This window comes from Mauremys mutica, chromosome 9, assembly GCF_020497125.1.
Source record: "Mauremys mutica isolate MM-2020 ecotype Southern chromosome 9, ASM2049712v1, whole genome shotgun sequence".
Classification (NCBI taxonomy): Eukaryota; Metazoa; Chordata; order Testudines; family Geoemydidae; genus Mauremys; species Mauremys mutica.
In genome coordinates this window covers 93,560,965-93,578,833 of record NC_059080.1, presented here as the reverse complement: position 1 = coordinate 93,578,833, position 17,869 = coordinate 93,560,965, and the positions used below count along the sequence as shown (strand labels likewise).

Here is a 17,869-nt window from a genome sequence, read left to right as displayed (position 1 = left end):
GTGCCCCAAAGGGAATGAACAGACAGGTTATCATCAAGTGATCCATGCCCGGTCACCCAACCCCAGCGTCTGGCAGCCAGCGGCTCGGGACACCATCCCTGCCCATCCTGGCTAATAGCCATTGATGGGCCTATCTTCCATGAATCTATCTAGCTCCCTTTTGAACCCCGTTATAGTATTGGCCTTCACAACACCCTCTGGCAAGGAGTTCCAGAGGGTGACAGCGCATTGCGTGAAAAAATACTTTCTTCCGTTTGTTTTAAACCTGCTACTTATTAATTTCATTTGTTCTTGTATTATGAGAAGGAGTAAATAACACTTCCTTATTTACTTTCTCCACACCACTCATGATTTTATAGACCTCTATCATATCCCCCTAGTTGCCTCTTTTCCAAGCTGAAAAGTCCCAGTCTTATTAATTTCTCCTCATACGGAAGCCGTTCTATACTCTTAATCATTTTTGTTGCCCTTTTCTGAACCTTTTCCAATTCCAATACATCTTTTTTGAGATGGGACGACCATATCTGCATGCAATATGATATTTTCTGACCCCTTATGCTGTTTATTTTCTCCTGCTGCCTAAATATCACAATTGTAAATCCATATTGCAATGGTTTTGTCTGTCTGCACTTACATTGCTAAGTTGTGACCTAAATTTGGTGTTGTCTTAGATGATTGCCAAACTAATCATGATGGTTTAGAGACAATGATTTTTTCCAGGCACAGAGTTGAGGGCACCAGACAGAACATCAGGAAGCACTTAACAGCAAGGAAGCACATGACTTGTTTGTCCACGCACAAAATTCCTAATGTTATTTGCATTCTACTTCTCTTAGATTTTAGGTTCTTTTATTCCATTTTCTTTTGTCATCATTTTCCTTTTATGCCTTTCTGAGGCCAGCTTGGCAAAGAATCCTCCTTCTATTCTACATCTCACTGCAAAATATCTGGTGATGATTTAATTCGAAGGTGCAGATTCAAAATTCAATTTGATTAAAAATTCAATTTCTGCGAATATTCTGCAGGATTCACTTAAAATCCATTGACTCCACAAACAATTATGCCAGCAAACTTGGTTTTCAGAGTGTCAAGTATCAGAGGGGTAGCCATGTTAGTCTGGATCTGTAAAACCAGCAAAGAGTCCTGTGGCACCTTCTAGACTAACAGACGGATTGGCATCCGACGAAGTGGGTATTCACCCACGAAAGCTCATGCTCCAATCCATCTGTTAGTCTAGAAAGTGTCACAGGACTCTTTGTTGGTTTTCAGAATATTTGTAGAAAGTAAACATTAAAGACCAGGACTCCTGAGATCTGTGTTGAATTTCAGGTTCTGTGCCTTAATTCTGTGCCTTGAAAGTAGGGATAATGAAATTTCCTTTCTCTCATGCTTTGCCTGTCTTGTTTATTTTGATTGTAATCACTTAAAGGTAGGGGCTATCTTTGACTGTGTATCTACAGTGCCTTGAACATTAGGGTCCTGATCTCAGTTGGGGCTTGCAGTCGTTATTCTACCCTAAATAACAAATCATAAGAGACAGCTGCAAATGCAGCCAAAGCAAATTTGTTTACAAAATTGAACCAATGTTTTTAGATATTGATAATTTGCAGTTTTTACCCACCTCTAATTACTATATAACTAGGTGAATTTTTGCTGCATTATATAGGTAGCATTAAGGTGTCTTAAATGAACTCGCCTCGCTGTGATAACTGTGACAAAGCTACATAAGTATTTCAGTCCTTTGTGCTACTGTAAAACACCTCTTTAGTGGCCCTAGTAATAATTATGGTGCAGTGTGCATTGATAGGGAGGAGAGGGTGTGAGGGTCTGGGTTGGTGTGACTGGAACTTCTTGCTGATCAAGGTGGATGAACTCGGAGGATAAGTCATTGAGTATTAAAAACATCAAGGTCAGATGAGCCCTTTGCAAATCATTTCCTCCCATTGTTGATGACAGGATGGTGCAATACCATGTGAGAGCACTGAACCCCAGTAACTGAACAGACTCTCACTGGTTGCTCCAGCATAGCTTTCATCTTTGCTGTACCTTAACATATTGAACACCCTTGGAATATGCTGCAGCTCTCACCTCAACACCCTTCCGTTTCCTCTGAGAAAGGGCTAGAGCTTCCTGTGGGACATTCTAGGAACGAAAATTCTTGAAGTTCTGGTTGCCGTAATGTCCAGAAGTAGAAGCCACTATCTGCCCTACTTTGGTGGATGCTTGGCATATTAAGTGTCTTGTGTACACTAATGTAGCAGATCTATGGGTACCTATGGTCTCCTGGGTATCCTTATGATATATAAAGTCACCATTTTCAATTTATTGGTGACAAGGGGAATAGAACTCATATTCTTTTTTTTTGAAGGCATAGGCACCTATCACTTGGACTAAAGGAGAATCGCCTTTACCTTTCAGCAGCATAAGGCCTATGCAGGGGCGACTCCAGGCCCCAGCCCACCAAGCGTGTGCCTGGGGCGGCAAGCCATGGGGGGGCACTCTGCCAGTTGCCGTGAGGGCGGCAGGCAGGTTGCCTTCAGCGGCTTGCCTGCGGAGGGTCCGCTGGTCCCACGGCTTTGGCAGACCACCCACAGGCTGCCGCCGAATCCGCGGGACCAGGGACCTCCCGCAGGCAAGCCGCTGAAGGCAGCCTGCCTGCCGTGCTTGGGGCGGCAAAATGCCTAGAGCCGCAACTGGGCCTATGGCACACAGCTGAGCAGTGCTGATTGTACCCAGCAAAGGACACTGGTACACTACATAGCACATTTCATTATTTAAGTAGCCTCCTACTTACACACCCAGTAATGGTAGAATAAGATGTTGATAGTAGATTCTGCACCTATTTTAAAGGAAAGGGGCTTAGAACACAGTGAAGGAGACAATAGCAAAAGAAAAATATCTTGCTCTCGTCAATTATTTTAGGGTGAAATATTGCAGAATATTTGGATACCCCCATGTGACTGTTTCACTTATTGCACTTTTCTACTAAGCATCCCCGAAAGCCAAAGGTATTCTAGTCAAGCCCAGAATTTAATGTCTAGCACCAGGTTAGCTGTGATTAATTTCACTTTCTGGAATTATGGCTTAGTTATTTATCACACTATCACAAGATGAAGTAATAACATTGCCACAAGATAACCATGCAGTTACTCTTGTTTTCCAGGGAGTTGTTGTGTAGTTACCACAAAGTCCTTGTAAATTACTGTGCAGTGTTTTTAAGTAATAACTCAATAAATAACCTGTCACCACTTTAGGAAGGCTTCCAATCTGCTGGTTGCTTTCCTCTGCAGGGATATTCAGTAAAGAGGAACTGATCTCTCCTTTAGTATTTGAATGTACATGAAATCTTGTGATCTCGCAGTGGGAACAGCAGGAAATGCTTTTGAAATAGCTTTATATCTTTTTATAAACCTACTCTTAACTCTTCGCTCCATCGGTAGAGGAAATGGACATTTATAGCTGCTATCTCTCACCTGTCAAAAATCCAAGAGCTGAATTAACAGCTCTGGTAATTAGTACTAGAAGGACCCTGCTAGGCACAGGACACAGAATATAATGTGATCTAGAGGACTTTTTCTTCCCTGTGGTCAGAGTAGGGGCAAGATCATAGGAAGTGAATTGCTTTTCAGCTAAAGAGAAAAGGTACAGCTTTTGTAACACATCTTATCTCAGCAGATTGTAGATAAGATATTCCATAAAGACTTCAGTTAAACTACTATATCGTGAAGCTTTCTAATGCATCTCTAAGATCGTTTGTGTCCTGGTCCGAAGAGGACAACATCATCCACGTAATTCAATTGGTAAAAAGTTGAAACAACAGTTATACTGGTATTTGCAGAGACATGTTCAAGGAGGTCAGACTAGATGATCATAATGGTCCTTTCTGACCTTAACGTCTATGAGTCTATGAGCCAATCCATTGCGCGGTAGCATAGGACTGGGACCAGGACACACCCCTGCTTCACCCCTGATCTAGTCTAAACCCTGTCAGACTATGGGTTTCCATTTGCACCCGTACTCCTGAGTCATTACGTAGCTTTTTAACCTCAGGATAATGTTGGGAAAGCCAGTGCCTCATACAGGAGCTCTATGAACAGAATAGAAGGCTGCCTTCAGGTCTACATATGCTGCTGCCCAGTGGTGGATTAGGGGTTTGTGGGGCCCTGGGCCAGAGCAAGTGGGGACCCCTCCCCACCCCTTCCACCTGCAGTCCCCCCTCCATGCTCCTGCCAGGGAGGGGGTTGGGGCATGGTGGCTTCCCCCACTCTCTGCCAAGAGTGCTGGGTGGAGCGGGGCAAGCCCCAGCATCCTGACTCCACTCCCCAAGAGGAGTGCTGGGTGGGTGGAACGGGGCAGGGTGCAGGGGTCCCCCAATTGGCCATGGCCCCCGGGCCCCATTGGCCCAATGGCTAATCCGCCACTGCTGCTGTCAAAGGATGATTCAATTTGTGATGGATCTCAGATAAACGATGAAGAGCAAGCATAGTGTCCATTGTAGATCGCCCAGCAGTGAAGCCGGATTTCACTGTTGTTCTGGGTGATGCTGTTTCACAAGGAGAGGCTGGAGCTGGGCTAGAAGGGCATGTATGCATTTTTTTCCAGGAACAGAAAAAAGAGTTACTGGCTTCTGCAATTACTTTCCACTTACAGAGTGGGATGATGACCCTTCCTTCCACTCTGCTGGTACCTTCCTAGTAGTTCAAACCTGGACAAAAAATTGATGTAATGTTACATTTATGGGCTCTCTGGTGCACCTGAGCAGTTTGGGCATTATGCCGAGGGGTCCAGCATCTTTGCTTGTTCTTTATAGCAGAGTGGTACTCTTCCAATGTAGACATGACTGCACAGGTTTTGGGATTACTGATGATTTCCCATACCTGGCTTAAAGCTTACAGCTTGTTGCTGCCTTCCCCGCTTTCCAGCCTGGAGACAAAGAAACCCTGCTCCCTCCCCACAGCAGGTGCCAACTCAGGTTAAGCTTCTCTTAACCTTTTACAGTTAAGGCAATTAGGGTACAGCTGCTAAGGAGGATTCTATAGCTACTGACTGACTGCATGTCCATAAAAGGGAACTACCCCCCATAATTTATCACAGTCCCAGACAGTCCATAGAAACGTAAAAATTTCCCTATTGGTGAAAGTGCATGTTCAGTGTCTTGATGCCTGTCTGTGTTCCAAAGTCATGATAATTTACAGGTAAACTTGTCGAGACTGCTCCCATAGACAGAGTAGGGAATCAAACTGTCTCTTGTCCTCCTTTTCAAAAATTAAATCTTGCTTTTCTACTGTCCCTCAAATGGTTTGATCTTTGAAGTTGAAAGTCTTCTCAGCCACGTTGTGTGCCACAGACAGCTCATCAGAAAGTGGGGGAGGGCATTAAAAGGGCAGTGCTGAACTTTTTGCTGATCATCAAAAAAGTTTAATTAAAGAACCTGAACATCACGAGACAGAAAAGGTGGTGAACTGAATGAATCGGGGATCAAGCTTGTTGCCAGCCCCAGAGGGCTTGGACTTTTCCTCCAGGTTCTTGTCTCTGCATGGATTACTACTTACTAGCTAAAATGAATTTGTTATCCTCCCATTGTTAGTTGGTATATATGCTTTAGCTTTCATCTCCCAAACATTAGTTAATGTGGAGCATAGACTCAAATGAGAGCAACCAAAGGGCCAATGTTAGATCTGGTCAAAATATTTTCACAGAAACTTTTTTTTTAATGAAAAATGGCTTTTTGAACAAAATGAACAAAAAAATGGAGTTTTGATTAAAAAGTTGTTTTGATTCCAACCTCCCCCCCACCCGAAAGTTTACCAAAACCCACATTTTTCCTTTGCAAAACTTTTTCAGCTTTCATTTTTATTTTGGATTCTATACCTGGCTCTGCCACTTCTGGGTTATATGTCTTAGTGAAAATCACATTACACCTCTCTGCCTCTTTTTCTGCCCCCGCTCATTGTCTGTCTTGTCTGTTTAGATTGCAAGCTCTTCAGAGCGGGGACTGTCTCTTGCTATGTGTTTTATGAAGCCTAGCAAAACGGGGCCTTTATCTACCTCTCTTAGGGCCGTCTTATGCTTTCTCCAGAGAACAGGATGAAAAACTTCGTCTTGAATAGAGATCCAGTTTGAGTATTTATGTGAATCTCTGACTAAGAGCAAAACACAAGGTGCTTCACTCCTGAACAGTGATGATTCATATCCAAAGGAAAGGCTCTGATGAACCACTCTGACCCATACCCAATGTAACGTACACAACCCTACTATGTGACTACTGTCCCCGTGCAGCAGAGAACCAGGACATTTCTCCCACATCCTCCGCCACCTGTGGGCACATTTGAATTTTGCTGAAATTGTCAGCTTATCTTTGTAAAACAGACAGTGCTGCAGGTTTGTGTTAATTTATTTACTTAAGTATTCTATTTCATTACCAATAGCTGGAATAACATCTGCTGATGTTGTCTCCTGTGTGTGCGTGTGTATAGGTGTGTAAATACATTTGATCTGCTTGTTATATTCTGGGCACTTCTGCCTGTATGTTTTAACAGGATTGCATAGGAAACACGTATAATGAAATATACATAGGATTTGCCCAGAATATAACAAGCAGATCAAATGTGGGCTTATACAACTCCATGACATAACAACTTTAAGAATGCAATGACTATCTTTTTACTCTGTTTCCTTAAATGTAGACCATGGCAGGTTTGGACCCATTTAAAAATCACCAGAGGTCTTGCTACTTAGCTTCCCTTTCATGTAACAGAAGAAAGGCTGAATGAGTCATGTGAAACCAGCCATGAGATGAATATAGGCATAGATGTCATATCCTCATGTGTGCAGCTGTAATTGCATATCTACTTTGCCATCTGCAGATTTAATGGACACAGTTTCTCAGTGCCTGCTGCAGGGCTCGGTACAACTCAGTTATCATCAGCCAGATTTCCTGTTGCCAAATACCCAAATACAATAGTTGTGTAATGTCAGACTTTGGTTTCTGGAGTAGTTTCAAAACCTGCCTGCCACTATGTGTAATTTTATAACAACACCACTGTTAACTAATCGCACTCTCACCGAATTATGAAACCTGAGAGGATAATGCATTTGCAAATGCATTGAGTCTTTATTTGTGAATTTTTCATAGGCAGTTTTTATTTTAGTTTGATATTTAACGTGAGACTATTTTCCTACAGATCTGTTTGCTTTTATTTCTTTCCTCCCGGGTAATTTTTTACTCTTTCCCTGACAATTGTGAAAACAACTTTGTCTTTAATTACGATATTTACAGAGATTACATTTTTCATGCTGAAAGTTTTTACTGTGGATATGAGGTCACTGAGATGTCAATTAACCTCTAGATTTCCAAATTGAAATCCTTACTGGCCTTTAGGTATTTCCTTTGCAAACTGGACATTTTGGCTAATATGTTCGAATGTAAGTGCCTGATTTATAAAAGCACTTAAGCACATGCTTCATTTTAAGCACATGAGTAATGCCAATGAGAAAATACCTGTGGACCTCCAAAATCACTCCTGTGTTCCAGAGGAAGCCGATGACCACTAAATAAGTTCACCTTTATATAGTTTCTTCCTTGGATGATAAGTTATTTGTATGCTCATTCCATAAGGCTAACACTAAAAAAGAAGACGCAGAGCACTCAGTGTATTTGGGTACGTCTACACTACGGGACTATTCCGAATTTGCATAAACCGGTTTTGTAAAACAGATTTTATAAAATCGAGTGCGCGCGGCCACACTAAACACATTAAATCGGTGGTGTGCGTCCACGGTTCGAGGCTAGTGTCGATTTCTGGAGCGTTGCACTGTGGGTAGCTATTCCGTAGCTATCCCATAGTTCCCGCAGCCTCCCCCGCCCCTTGGAACTTCCGGGTTGAGATCCCAGTGCCTGATGGGGCAAAAATCATTGTCGCGGGTGGTTCTGGGTAAATGTCGTCAGTCACTCCTTCCTCTGGCAAAGCAATGGCAGACAAGCATTTCGCGGCTTTTTCCCCTGGATTGCCCTGGCAGATGCCATAGCATGGCAATCATGGAGCCTGTTTTGCCTTTTGTGACTGTCACCGTATGTGTAATAGATGCCGCTCACAGAGGCGATTCAGCAGCGCTACACAGAAGCATGCTTTTGCTTTTGCATGATAGCAGAGATGGTTACTAGCCATACTGCACCATCTACCATACCATAAATTGGTAATAAGATGGTCATGGTTACCAGTCCTTTTGCACTGTGCCATTTGCTGCTGTCATAAGTGCCCCTGGCCAATCAGCCAGGGGCGCAAAAGCCAAAATTGGGAATGACTCCCTGAGTCAATCCCTCCTTTTTGGTATCTAAAAATAGAATCAGTCCTGCCTAGAATATGGGCAAGTGTACTAGAGAACCACTGTATCATAGAACCAGAGAGCACAGCTGCTCTGTGTCAGATCCCACAGAAATTATGAGCTGTATGCTATTCACAGGGGGTGCTCCTGCAACAACCCCACCTGTTGATTCCGTTCTTCCCCCAGCCTTCCTGGGCTACCATAGCATTGCACCCCCACTTGTGTGATGAATTAATAAAGAATGCAGGAATAAGACACAGTGACTTGTTAGTGAGAAATGAGTGGAAGGCAGCTTCCAGCTGCTATGATAGTCCAGACAGGACAGTAAGGAGTGTGGAGAAGGAGCCCAGCATCCCTCTGCTAGTCCAGGGGCAATTGAATCTTTTCTTTACACATGAAGGGTGGGGGCTGATGGAGCTCAGCCCCCTGTTGCTATTATGAGGATGGTTACCAGCCATACTGCACCATCTACAAGGAAAAATTAGGGCCAGGCGCCCTTGATTGACCTCACTGATGCTAGTCGGCATGGTTACCAGCCCTTTTGCACTGCCCCATGTGCCAATAGACTGATGACGAGGACGGGTATCAGTCGTATTGCACCACCAGCCACCCATGCCGGAGCGGGGAGCGAGGATGTTAGTGTTGACGGCTGCAGCATCGCGTCTATCTGCAGCATTCAGTAAAGATAGGGTGACATGTAAAAGAGTCAAGAGAGGATTGTTTTCCCTTTCACTTCTGGGGGTGGGTGGGGGGGGTGCGTAAATTGTCGAGCTATGCCCTGACCCACCGCGGACACGGTGTTTGACCCTAGAAGCATTTGGAGCTCAGCCAAGAATGCAAATGCTTTTCGGAGACTGCAGGAACTGTGGGATAGCTTGAGTCCTCCAGTCCATGAGCATCCATTTGATTCTTTGGCTTTCCGTTACGCTTGTCACGCAGCAGTGCGCTGAGCCCCTGCTATGGCGTCTGTCTGGAGATTTAAAAAAAATGATTTTGAATTTCGTCTTCTGTAACGGAGCGCTGATAGAACGGATTTGCCTGCCCTTACAGCGATCACGTCCGCATGGTCCATGCGGGAGCTCTTTCTTTATTTTGATTTTTAACTGCATCGCCACACGTGCTGATCGGAGCTCCATGCTGGGCAAACAGGAAATATTCAAAAGTTCGCGGGGCTTTTCCTGTCTACCTGGCCACTGCATCCGAGTTCAGATTGCTGTCCAGAACGGTCAGTGGTGCACTGTGGGATACCGCCCGGAGGCCAATACCGTCGATCAGCGGCCACACTAACCCTAATCCGATATGGTAGTACCGATACTAGCGCTACTCCTCTCGTTAGGGAGGAGTACAGAAACTGGTTTAAAGAGCCTTTAAAATCGATATAAGGTGCCTCCTAGTGTGGACGGTTGTGGCGTTAAATCGGTTTTACGCTCCTAAAACCGATTTAAACGCCTAGTGTAGACCAGGCTTTTGATGCAGGAGTGTAATTCCCATTAACTTTAATGAAAGTTAACCCATGTGAATGGAGATGAGGATCTTACCTCCTTATTGTTTTAAAGCATCTCCATGGCAATAGGCTTCCTGGAATATTTTATTTTCTGCTTTGTTATGGTAAGAATTATTTTTGACATTTGACTGATCACAAAGCAGCTGGCCCCCTTTAAACACAAAAACAAATAAACAAAAACCCCCACAAAAGAAACAAGTGACTGAATGCCTGGAGGAAAACGTTAGTTCTCTGTCTGATTGTCAACTTTAAAACAAAGCATCTGAAAATGCCAAAAGAATTGACATTAAAAAGCTGAATCGTTTTCTCAGGTTGAATGCCAAAAGAAAGGTGGCACTATATATTCTTTTAATTAGACTGTGTTCACTGCATTGCATGGCTCATTTGTTTTCTTTTTAAATAAAAATTATTTAAATAATGGCATTCCACACAGAAAAAAATATGTAAGACCTGTTTGGTTTAATCAGACAATTCAAGTGTCCTTCATTCCAGATGCAAACATACTGCTGTTCTCCAGTCTTGCTATGAATGGAACAGAATAAAATATTGGCTAATTTTTTTTTGTTTTCAGGTGGGAGAAGTTGATGCATATTTGAAATGTTGGAAAATTTCAACTAGATTTAGCAATGATCTTCCCCTTTTATCACTCTAATGTATTTATATCAGAAAGGGATAATTACTCTGTGATTCTGTTTCTGTGAAGATATCATGACTGAATCCCTCCTGCTCAGCTTCTGTAAGACAGGCCAGTATGAGAACTAATACAGTTCAAGATTTTTGGCCCATTGAGATGGAGACCATTTGGAGACCATGTACCTGTACCTCTGTGAACCCACTTGAATATCCTGTTCCAGTACCTTGATGAATGGGAAGGAGAAAGCTCATTTTAACAGTGAATGAATGGTTTAGATGGAGCTGCACAAGGCCGTCTTGAATTTAAATTGACAACAATTTAACTCTTCTGGAGCGTATGAACTTGGAGAGCCTGTCTCTCATACTCACCAGAAGTCTTCCAAGACTTGTGTCTCTAGCCAAACCCAGAAAGAAATCTTTTTTGTCCTTTCATGTATGCCTTTCCTTTTCTTTTTTCTTAGTCTTATGTTCTTCTTATTCACTGAAGAGAGGAAATGTAAAGGAGAATTTGTCAGGTGAAATATTGCGACATTTAACACCAGCAGCTTGCCAAATGCATAAACCACAATTGATTTCCGTTTATAGCACTTTTGCTGGTAGTGTGCTACTAACCTACTTGACCTATGTAAGAAAATGCAGACATACCAAAGTTTTTTTTTATGATGACTTTCAGTCTTCACTATAATATTACGAGGCAACAAGAAACAGGGTTCCCTGGGATCTAAATGTACTATTTATTCATGCCAGTGCCTCAGTTTATCGGTCAAATCTCTGTACTCTGCAGTGGGCCACCTCTTTTGGAGAAACTCATGTGGGTCATATAATTCCACCACAGCCCTAAATTCTAGGGGTTTATCACTAATCTGTACAAGGTGGCTCTAGAGGAGTTGTTGTTGTTGTTTTTCTCTGGACATATTTCTTTCCATTTGTGTAAAAGCGCCGTGGCCCTGTCTCTTTCTGTCATGCTCTGGGGGGATGTGCACCATTGGGGGGCACCATGAGGGAGGAGCCTCTGTGCTTCAGGTGCAGATACTGCTAGCAGACCTGGCCCTTGTGCAGGTCGGAGTCTCTTTTGGTGATATTTTCAAAATTTAGTGCTCACCTTATTGTTCCCATTGACTTCAATGGGATCAGAGTTCGGCCAGTGTTGACAGGCCCACTCCTCATGCAATACCCCCAGGCACAATTTGGCCCTAAATTTTTTTTTTTACTATGATTTATCATCACTAATCATAATGCTTAATAATATCTCCCATCCTTTTTGATAAGAAAGAAATCCATCCAAGGCTAAGCTACAAGAACTTTGGCTATTTGGAACTGTGTGTTTCTATGCTGTCATACAAATTACGACATGGATCAGAAATGTATATACGTGGCATTGAATGGCTCAAATGATTGGTAACAGGCTACCAAACCTTCACCTGTAGGCTGCTGATATTCTTCCAGATCAGTAGAGACAGAAAGTCACCATTGTCTGAGGGGTGGCCTTTGAAATGGTCCGCTAGTCTCTCTCTAATTCCTATTGGATGGGTTGGCGATCTCTGAGAGAGACCCAGGATTGAATGGACATGGAATCAGAATTACTCTTTCCTCTAGAAGTGATCCCTCCATGTTAAGGCTGAGGCACATTAGTGGAAGCTTGCACTGATACTGTTTCCTGGGGTTTCTCAGAACCCCAACACAGTGGTAACTTAACTGTTTCTCTCCAGGCGGTGTCAGGAATAAATCAATCTGCCTGATAAATAATTGATACAAGCAAGCGTGCTTTCGCCTAAAATAGCTTTTTTATTAGATCTCAGGTGCGTGCACACACATGCTGTCGCAGCAGGGTTAGCGCATGTTAAATCAAGTATATTTATCTAGAGTTAAAAAATGGTTTTGAGGAATCAGTGGCCAGCGTTCCGGGGAGGTGGGAGGACTGCTGCCGGGGAACTTAACTATCAGATCCTTGCCCAAAGAAAGCTTCCTTAGACTGCTCCAAAGCATACTCTTTTATTCAGACAAAGCACATAACCTATAGTGACTTCTAGTGGGTCACCAGTTCTCCTAATTTCAGCAAAACTACTCATCTCTGATCATCAAAACATTTCTAGTCATAACAACAATGTGTCAGGGGCACTTAAACCAAGGCCGCTGCTTACTCACTCTTCTCCATACTTGTTAACTTTCTGTGCCATCCTCCCATTCTGATTAACAAACTGCAAGTATGCAGCTATCTGACCTTGTCTCCTCCCCTAAGATTTTCCTAGGTATGTGATGTTTGGTTTTCAGCTGGCAGTGGTTGAATACAAAATTGCTGACTGTGGTATTATCAAATTCTGGGGTACGTGCAGGAGTGTCAAATTCTGGGGTAACAATGCCACCTGCTGCACTTGTCCTGGTGACAAAGACCGGATGTTAACTTCCAGGGCTGACAAGCTGGCACCTTTCATGAGCACTGAATTCACTTTGCATTTACAAAATATGCTTCTCTCATTTGGTACTGAGCACAGTCTGGCTTAATCCTAAAGATGCCCTAATATTATCCCATTTAAAAAAGAAACCCCCGGATTATCCTGAGGAAACTGAAATACAAAGTGACTTACTGATCCTGAGATATCTGAGCAGCCATAACTCTCCATGACACCAAAGGGAGATTGTGGGACTTTTGCGTCATCAGTAGCTCACAATCGGGCAGAACAAAGATTGGATCCAGGAGTCCTGACTAACAGTCTCCTGCTCCAAGCACTAGAAAACATGGAATAAATTACACATGTGTATATAGAATAGCCATAAGAATATCAAACCAGTTCATTTAAATTAATGCTATTACAATGAATAGAGAATGAATTCATGATACAGAAGGCTTGATTCTCTTCTGACTTGCACTTTATTTACATTAGTTTAAATCCATTGACTTCAAAGGATTTACTCCTGCTTTGTTCTGGTGTAGGTCAGGAGAACCAGGCACAGGAAGTGTAAATAGTCAGATCAAGTGAAACACATCATATCCCTTGGCATATTAAATTCACATTAAAGGCAAATGTGTTCCTTCTGATTTATTTCACTGTATTATACATAATGCCCAGGGACGACAGTAGTAAATGATTAGCCTTTTATTGCAATGTGTGTCCTTAATAACAAATAATGTGAAAACATGAACATAAGTACAGACAAAAAATTGAAGTCATATTTATGGTATCCTTAAAACACTATGCAGAGCTTGGGCATTGACCATTTATAGACGGAGCTAATTTCAATCCTCCCGACACTGAAATATATTGAAGCAGAGAATGCCTCAGGTAACTTATTGGAGTCATTTTTTCCCCTGTAAAGTGCCTTTTTATTGCAGCAGTGAGTGAAAAATTAATGGGCCTACTTTCTTTTACTTTTCTGATGAGCAGGAAGTACTTCCATTAGCGACACTAAGAATAGGATTTACTGTAACTTGGCCTCAGATGGTATTTGCGGTTCCCACACATCCTGTAACAATATGCTTTCTAAACTTAAACGGATATTGCCACAGCGACTGTTAGAGAAAAGCTGAAGGAAGATGATGAACAGGAGCTTTTTTTTTCTTTTTCTTTTTCCTCCGAAAAAGCAGCTCCACTAGACTAATGTTTGTTCTAAGGGGAATGACTGACCTCATGTTCAACACCTTGGAGAGAAAAAAGGGCCAAAGAGAGGCTTGTTAGGAATGTATTTCACTAGTGTGTCTGCAGAGAGGTTGTTTTCTGGGGTTAATCACTGAAGCAAAAGGCCCACAAAAAGCAGCTTTTTGTGGCTGGCTTTCCATTCTAGCAAGATATAATTTTCTAAAGGAAGCACAAATCCTACATTTAGGTGTCTGTTCTACCTCTCTCTATCCGTCATTTAGAGGCTGCCCATCAGCACATCTTAGTGTTACATAGATGTCCGAATGCTCATTTTGGACACACACACCACCCTAATCAACATCTCTCTAGAGTAGTCCAGACACCTCCTGATTCTTGACCTCTCTGTTAAGACTGCCAATAAGACGATCAATCCTGGCCGTTTTTGTGATACCGTTGACTCATTTAGGCAAACAAAGAATAAACATTGCGTAACAATCTTCGGTCCTTACCATCCTAAATGACATTTGAACCAGTGAAAAAGCAGCCACTCTGTCACCCACTACAAACCCTCGAGCAAGTCAGAGGTGAATACCAACCATTCATTATACCCATATGGGTTAGGAGTGTAATTTCAGGAGCTGTGTGTGTGGGAGAGAACTGTGAGAAGATGCTGTGTCAGTATGTGGGCTGCAAAAGAGACAAAGAGGTGATTTTAAATTTATGCTGGAAATAGAATAGAGAGTTAGTAATGCTGTACCTACCATGGAACTTTCTTCAGAAGAGATGCATGAAGGAAAGAGCAGTAAGTCAAAGACTACAGCACCTAGTGGAAAGAAAGCAGAGGTGTAACCATGCACACATGCAAGATATTGTTCTGACCAAGTGCACACCATAGAGTGAAATAGCATAATGGGGGTGGGGAGAAGAAGGCTGTTGCATAACCATTCTGGAAATAGTAAGGTCTCTGTGCACTTGCTAATTTTGCATCTTTTTTTCATTCTATGGTGCTATGTAATATAGTTACTATAGCAAGTAGAGAGCAGGCCAGATGGGAACATGGAGAAATTCAACTGCAATTTTGAAACAGTCTAAGATGGATCCAACCCAGCATACCAGACCCAGACCCAGACCCAGACCCTGTTGGGCTGTGGAGAAGTAACCTGAATTTTGCTGCTTGGACATTTTATAGGGATAAGATGAACCAAGGCACCAGATCAGGCCCCTTCAGACTTTGGGGCCATTTGGTTCGGGCTCCAGATCTAAACATCAGAGTTTGGGCTGTTTTCCAGTAGAAAGCTATTCTCCTCCACTCCCGTCTCTCTCTCTCTCTCTGTATAAATAAATGGGAGATGCAGGCACTAAACACAAGTTAAAACACCAAGAAAATATAGTGTACCGTATTTCAATATACAAAATGGTCTTTCCTGAAACTATATTTGTTTATTGTGAATTCCTGGATTCATCTACACAATATTGTTGTTTAACTGTTAAACAGTCAACACTCAAGTACATACAGGGATCTTGGACTGGACTGTACTCTGGTAGCTAACCGGTACTGCCTCCCACCCACTGGGAACATGCCAGCTCAATCAAAACTATCTAGTGTAGTCTACCCAATCTGAAAATTACATCTAAAGTGTACACATACCATTAGACTCTAGCCAGCTTTTTAACAATCAGGAATCTCCATATAAAATCTTTCCATATGCAGATAATCTGGGGACAATTTCTTAATGGCAATTTGGAGTTGGGATGGAATGTAATCCTGTCTTTCACCTGCTTTCATCCCTTTTCCGGATTGAGATGCTCACAGCTGCAAAATCAATTTAGTAAAGGAACTTCTTTTCTTTTTCTTTTCACTTCCTAAGTAAATAACTACTTTAAAAGGCACAGAAAAATGTTGAGAGTTATCTTCCAACAGAATAACTAAAATTCCTAAGAGACAACGATTGTTTCAAAACAAAGCTATTTGAGGCAGTTTTATCCGTGTATGTACAAAGCCATTCATCTGTGAGGCTTTTCTTCCCTAGCACAAATGTTCTTGCTCTGGGGTTTTTAAAAGAAAAACAAAGAGAAAGAAAAGTGTTTTGGAAGATCAGTCTCATATTGTTACAGAGTAAAGTAAAACAAATAAAAACATATTCTGCAAAAGTTCTGATTTTATAGCTGATTTTCTACTCAGAAACCACCATTATTCATCTAGAATGTTATTTAACAGTCATGTTGTGGTGGTGTTTTTTCAAAGGTCACAGAGAATGCTGAATCTCACAGGTCTTTTTAAAAGGAGGATTATATTGGACCCTGTTTGATTGCATAGATTCTTATACTGAGCTCATCACCATGGTAACAGACTGTGAAGTTCTGCTGGGGTTCCCAGATCCATGAGCCACTGTGCTACCCCTCTCAGCCTTAGCAAATGAGAGCTTTTCTGTTGCTAAGCTATATGTGAGCTCCCTGAGTCATCAGCTTGTCTGCCTCGCCAGCAAATTCTTCAGGACTCTGCTTAGTCAAAACCTCTGCTTAGTCAAAACCTTGCCTAACACGTAAGTCAGTGAACCCCCAGTTCCTGAGTTCCTCAAAGACCTCTTTCCACAATTCAGTCCCTTCTTACTGTCACACTCACCAAACCTTATCAAGTTCACTGCTTCTTTAAAGAGACAATGCACAGCAGCTTGTTACTCTAATTGCATTTCAATCTAAGCACTAAGTTCGTTTATGGTAAAAGTAAAACAAGATTATTAACAAAAGGACATAGGTTTAAGTGATACCAAGTATAATTAATAAGAATAGAAATGGTTACAAACAAAAGTAAAAATACACTTCTAAGTCTAAAACTCAACTTAACAAACTAGAGTCTTTCGTTCAAAGAAGTTTTTCTAGCCAGTCTTTCTTCCACTGTGGATGGCTAGACCTTTAGCCAGGACCCAACACACAGAGCTCAAAGCATTTGGATTCTTTGACTCCTTAGGTGAAGGATAACTAGGGGGTTCTCTCCTGTTCTTTTTATAGCCCAGTAAACCTTTGAAATGGGTGAAATGAAACTCTGTCCAGAGTTACTTTGCATTCTCCTGCTTGGTGTATAGACGCCATGCTATCTTCTCCCTTACTTGTTAGCATTTTTACCTTACTAAAATGATTAGGGGTTTGGAACGGGTCCCATATGAGGAGAGATTAAAGAGGCTAGGACTTTTCAGCTTGGAAAAGAGGAGACTAAGGGGGGTATGATAGAGGTATATAAAATCATGAGTGATGTGGAGAAAGTAGATAAGGAAAAGTTATTTACTTATTTCCATAATACAAGAATTAGGGGTCACCAACTGAAATTAATAGGCAGCAGGTTTAAAACAAATAAAAGGAAGTTCTTCTTCACACAGCGCTCAGTCAACTTGTGGAACTCCTTACCTGAGGAGGTTGTGAAGGCTAGGACTATAACAGTGTTTAAAAGAGAATTGGATAAATTAATGGAAGTTAAGTCCATTAATGGCTATTAGCCAGGGTAGGGTAAGGAATGGTGTCCCTAGACTCTGTTTGTCAGAGAGTGGAGATGGATGGCAGAAGAGAGATCACTTGATCATTACCTGTTAGGTTCACTCCCTCTGAGGCACCTGGCATTGGCCACTATTGGTAGACAGGATACTGGGCTAGATGGACCTTTGGTTTGACCTGGTACGGCCATTCTTATGGTCTTATGTATTTGTACCTTCATTGGTAATACATATTCCTTTGTCTAGAGCAGAGTGGGCTTATGCATTCCTTGCCAAACACATGCTAAGAACATAATTCTAGTACATATTTATAATTCTTTGTACTCATCCCGTACATACAGCACACA

General features: G+C 42.1%; 1 long non-coding RNA gene across 1 annotated transcript in view; it reads left to right on the top strand.

Annotated features, from left to right (window-relative positions):
* The window catches only part of LOC123377965, a 96,250-nt gene that overhangs the window by 43,029 nt on the left and 35,352 nt on the right, over positions 1-17,869 (top strand). The gene's annotated exons all lie outside the window — the stretch shown is intronic.